Below are 6000 nucleotides of genomic sequence, written 5' to 3'. Positions count from 1 at the left end.
TTCCTTTCTACTCTGAAAGATTTGTACCTCTCCTTTTGCTGAAATCATTTGCCTATGCCCTTCTTGTCTTCTGTGTACCTGCCAGTTCTGCTCACATACACTGCTTAAATTGAAGCATTTACAAGGTGTGATTGACCAGGTTTAGGTCTGAAATTTCATCTGCTGCACTTAAAAATTTAAGAGTTGGGCTCTGATTTGTGTCTGCGAAATTGTATCAACTCAAGTGCAAATTAGATAAACTCAGGACACCGGTTTCCATCTGAATTTCAGCCTTACCCAAAAGCATCAAATACTTATTTACACTTCTGCAGTGTAGGCTGCAATATCCATCTGAGGAGCTGGATTTGTAGCAGGGTTAACTCTTCCTAAACTAGCTCTGATCAGCTTATCTGTGGTCATAGAGCAGAGCTGCAGCATATCTAGGTATGGCGTTATGGTCTCCCAACAGTCAGTCCAGTGCTGTAATCATGGTACCATCCCTTTGAGCAGATTGCTGATCTTTTGATCTTACGGACCCTTAAAACATTGTGAGCGGACTTGAGGATTCCTGTAAATGTGAGCCTGTGAGAATGATCTTGATCTTCACAACCACTTTTGCAGACTTTTTGGATGTGCATCCATAGTTCTCTTCAGTTTGAAAAGTTCAGTGGTTTATTTGAAACCAGTTGTATACTTTTGTCCCTAAGGAAATGTGTGCCTTTCTTCAGTGGGCACAACAAAGTCACAAAAATTCATAAAAACTTAACAAAAGCAACAACCCCCCCAAATCTATATCCATAGCCAATCATTCCAAGCAACTTCTTTCTTTCCGATATGATAGGGGTCTTTTTTTTTCCCAAGGTTCAATCTTCAGATTTAGACAAGACTCCGCTGTGTTGTGATCCCACCTTGCAACTCTGCCATGTGAAATGAGTGAAGTCAACAGTGAACAGTTTTGCCTGGAAGCACGGACCTTGTTTTGACTGGAGCAATTTTTATTATGCAGGTGAGTGCCCAGCACAATGTGTGTAAGAGGGAGAAAGACATCTTAACTTTCATCCCTTCTTTTTGTCCATTTTTACTTGCTTCAGAAGTTGGTAAAGATTGCAAAGCAGCAGCTGGGGAAGCAGGCTGCATAATACGAGGAGGTTTCTAAGCATTGCTAAGATGGAATAAGGCAATGAAATAGTCTTGAAGAACTTATCTCCAAAAGTTCAGATAGCCAATAGGAATTAAAATGGCCATTTCTTCCAACAACTTGTAGCCCTGATGTCTGCACAATTGTGCTTACTGAGCACATGTATCGTCATGCTTAGAGGGAAAAGTCCCACTCATAGAAGGAATGTCCGTAAACCAAGTAAACCAAGGTGTATGAAGAAAGTATATTTTATTTGAAAAGCTAATCTTTGCTGGGGGATGGGAGGAAGGTAAGCTTTCAGTTACACAAGCCCATTGTCAGGTCTGAGGCAGCACATAATCACAGAATCTTAAGGGTTACAAGGGACCTCAAAAGATCATCTAGTTCAACTCCCTTGCCAGAGCAGGGCCACCTAGAGTAGGGCACACAGGAATTTGTCCATGTGGGTTTTGAGTAACTCCAGAGGAGACTCCACACCCATCTGGGCAGCCTATTCCAAGCCTCATCTTTGAACATGGTCTGAATAACATGAGTTACATGAACTCCCATGCCAACAGCCATACTTCTTCCCACCCCTTCCATTACACAGCAGCTGTGTTTCCTGCAGCGAAGGTCCCAGTCCGAAGCACACTGGTTTTCTGGTCACAGCTCTCCCAATTCAGCATTGATCATATCTGATCATTTCTCAGGGAATGAAACTGCTACCAGAAGCTGTGTGTCTCTCTTAGTGAGCCTTTCTACTGTAGATGTAGTTGTTTTCTTCCATCAAATTCTTTAAGAAGAAGGAATTATTCACAGCTGCTAGACTTATGAACTGGACACAGCCACTCCATGTACTGTGTAGCCTAAAAATGAAGCTAACTTTGACTTTCAGTTTGTTTCTTAACAAACTGGCCATGTGTATTCCCAGGAGGATTGCTGGAGAGAAACAGTGTCCACTGTATTCTGCCCCAGTGTAATCTGCATTTCTAATTAGGGCTAATCACAAGTCTGCTTATCTGACATGTGCATAGAGCAAATAATAAAGCGATGAGAAAACAGCAATCTGCAATGAAACCTTTGTTTTAAAATTCCTCCTTTTATCTCTCATATAAATACTGAGTGCAGATAGCACAAAGGATGCCTTGACAATGGTAGTCATTGCTGCAGAGGGTTTTGGTTGTTCTGATTTGCTTTCCATCTCTAGACTCCATTTCTGCGAAGTGACTCACTGGAACGCTGAGTATTTGATCAGAAATGACTCCAAGTTTTTCTAGATCCTATCGATTTAGGTGGGATTTAGGGGTTCAGCCATTTCAACTTGACATTCATTCAGCTTATTGCTCCTTTCCTCTTGGAGCCCTCTGTGGTTGGTTCAGGGGCTGAGCTGAAATACCATGTCCAAAAGTAGACCTTCCTCAGTTTCTCACTTGTGAGGTTTCCAGTCTTCAGTATCTCTTGGAAGGAGAGATAGATTTTGAAACATTTCAAACACTTGCTACTTTCAGTCTGTCTTCTGATCACTTGGCACTTTTGCAAACACCCTCTGTTTTTACCCAGCTTGAGCCTCACTTAGAAACTGAGTTTCTTTCACCCACTCCGACACCCTTCTCCTTTGGTACCCTACCAGCTGATTTCTCTTTGGTGTTTGCTGACAAGGTACCATGCTCTTGGTGAAGCCTCATACTGGGTGAGACAGTTCCATTGATTAGGCTGGTGACCTCTGATTTGGGAAGTGCTCAAAAGCTGGAAGAAAATGGAGTGAAAACTGTATTTCCAAACGTATGAGTTACCAAGGGAAAAGTTAAATGTACCTCCCTGGGGTGTGGGTTGCTGATAATTCCTCTGAGAGTTTTTCAAGAGAGGTTAGTCTGGGCCAAAATTTAATTTAATTGGAAAACAATCTCTAATGACATTTTGTTTATCTTTTAAATTTTCCACACAGGAAAACACTTTAATGGGTTTAAACACCACATTTCATCAAGTTTCCTAGGGAAAATGAGGCTTTTGTTTTCTTTTTTAACTGGAGGTAAATTTTATTGTATGTTTTCAGATCTACATTTTTAGTATTGAGAAAATAGAAGCCTTTGAAGGTACATTGTCAGAGGAGTACTCTGAGACACCACAACCTCCCTGTGCAACTAGCAGTTGGATTCAGAAGAGAGTTAATTTGGGGGTTTGGTTTATCTCTTGAGACTTCTGCTGTTGCTGTCAATAAAAGCACAACCTGCAACATTAGATCAGGGTTTCACTCCACAGGGCTTTGCTCCTATGACTTTTTTTTTTCTAAAACCCCACAACTCAGTCTTTCCCAAGCACACAATCTAACATGGTGTATCCCTCTTGCTCAGAAGTCGAGACAGGTTTGTCTAGATCATGGATTGCTTTAAAGTAGCACAAGAATTTAAAGCTCTTTGGGGGCTTTTTTTAGGCTCCTTCTAACTGCTGGACCTTTAGCATTCCCTTCTTTCTATTTTCCACAAATTCTCCCCTATTTTCATACTGAGATGTTCATACTTTTTTTTTTTTCCTTTTAGAAGCCAGTGCTAAAAAAAAAGAATAATTAAAAAATCAAAATATCATAAGACTTGTGATATACAACCACAAGATTTGACAATACTGCCCTTTCCCTCAGATTTAGGATCTTTTCACACATAGATTTTTCAGATCTCTTTTGCTTGAGGAAGCAGCCTGGAGCTTTGATTTTGCTGGCCACAAGATAGAAAATAGGAGAGGGACAGTGGGCCATTGCTATGATTGGGAATCCTGGTTTTTATCTCAGTCCATCAGGGAGTCAATGCTGGGTGGCTGGAGGAAAGTTGAAGCTGGGAAGTGTGATCTCTGATCTCTTTTCTGTGAAAAGACAGGAGACATAACTGGAGGGAAATGTTCAGAGAAGAGGTAAATAATCTGTGAAGTGGTTAATCTTTGTCCTCTTCGGGCTGTTTTGTCTAGTTGTCATTGTATTGCTCTGCCTGTCCTTCCTTTTTGCTGGAGCCGAGGTGTACCACACACACCGCCGTTTATGCCTTTCGCGGTGTCTGCTACCGCTGGCCTTTGGCACTACAATTTGCAGAACTGCCTGGTGAACAGGATGAAAGACAGATCCATTTCAGTCATTTCTCACTTTCTACCTCTTCCCGTGGGTTAAAATTCAGCAGGATCTCTTCCCTGATGCAATTCATAGCCTGGAAGACAAGAACACAGCTGGGGGCTGCAGTATGCAACAGGTATGAGGAGATACTTTATGCTACTGTTGTCACCAAAAATGAGACTGATGGCACAAACCCTCAGATTAAATAGAAACAAGAAAGAGCAGAGGTGGATCTTACTCTTTTTTTTTGCTACTGTAGAGAAATAAATATCACGGGTATCCACAGATAATCCCAGCCTATGATATGCAGCTTTCAGTTTCATTACAACCTTAAAATAACAGCATATAAAATGAGAATTTCTTGCTTCTCCCAGTCCTTGTAGAGGCCCAAACCAAGGCATCCCACCTGTGACCTTTGGGCTAGGAAGATCAGACCCGAGCAAGTCTCGCCTACTGTGTGAGAACAGAGACAACCCACCTCCCTCGCCCATCTCGGGCTGTGAAAACGAATGGGTGGGGGCAAAGCGCTTTGAGATCCTCAGATTGGGAAAGGTCAGGAGAGCGTTACCATCTCTTTCAGGAGCTCCAACACCAAGGGGAAAAATAAATCACACAAAGCTTAAATAGGAAACCGCAGCTGCTGTCAGATTAAATCTGTTACAAGTGCATTCCACTGCCTCGCTGAACAGTGTTTTATTTCACACCTCAAAATGTGAGGCCCCGTGCCATGGGCTTGCTCCTTTTTCCCTATTCCCCCTAGATGACTTAACAAGCTGAAAGTGCAGCTGGAAATTAATGCTTCCTGTCTTTTTAAATAATGTGACATTGAAATCCCAGTATTTAATGCGTTGGCATTTAACATGCCACAATATTTCAGTTACTTTGCACTGGTTGGGGTGCAGAAGTGTTATTACAGCTGTTCTGAAATTCTGACAAAGAGGTGCATTTCTCTCTTCTTCTTCTTCTTTTTTTTTCCCTTTCCTTCTCCACTGTGTCCCACCATAATTGCTTTTTGCTGCATCTCTGAACCGTAACCATGGCGATCCGCCACATTCATCAGAGGACCCTCTTGTTGTTTGGTTTGTGTGAATGTAAGAAGAGGGAAAAAGAATAAAAAAAAGGAAAGAAAAAAAAGAAAGAAGAGGCATAAAATATTTGCAGAACTTTCCAAAAAAAGCAGGCTATTTTTCCCCCCTCTTTTTTTTTCTTCTTTTTCTCTTTTTCTTTTCCTAATGACAGAAGCTGTATTGGAGAAGTGGCCTGGCCAAAACACCAAGGACTTGTTCATAGCTTAAAAAAGAGAGAGGAGGAGTCTGGTTCTGGAGGTGTCACTCTTTGTGGGAAACAAATTTCAATAACTGAAGCTTTCAAGACATTTCCTTCTTGAGAGGAGGAATTGTTACATGCAGAAGGGGCCGGAAAGGTTGACCCTTTTCCATTTCTGTCTGATGACAAATTGGTCCTTGAAAAAGTTAATGCAGGACATCATTACCGTATAAAAGTCACACTATTTCTGACTGAAGAAGGAGAAACTGCTTGGCTTTGGACAAAGGTTTGGTTCTATGCCTTTCTGGCTTTGCTGGGTACATGGTCTGCTACTCATGCCATGGGCAGTGAATAAGGAGAGACTGAAACCACTGGCTGTGGTGGAATAGTCAAAGAGATGAAGGGTAAATGGAATGTTCTTGCTCTGAGATCTTTTTCAACATCTGGCATCTCAGTATACTTCTTGTCCACTGCTTCAAAAAGCTATGAAAATTAGCCTGGAGACTTTCATGCTGAGGGACTTGAGCAGTTCATCTTTGCTCAG

Source organism: Colius striatus, chromosome 7, assembly GCF_028858725.1.
Source record: "Colius striatus isolate bColStr4 chromosome 7, bColStr4.1.hap1, whole genome shotgun sequence".
Lineage (NCBI taxonomy): Eukaryota > Metazoa > Chordata > Aves > Coliiformes > Coliidae > Colius > Colius striatus.
The sequence above is the reverse complement of the archived record's forward strand: the minus strand, read 5'-3'. Positions refer to the sequence as shown.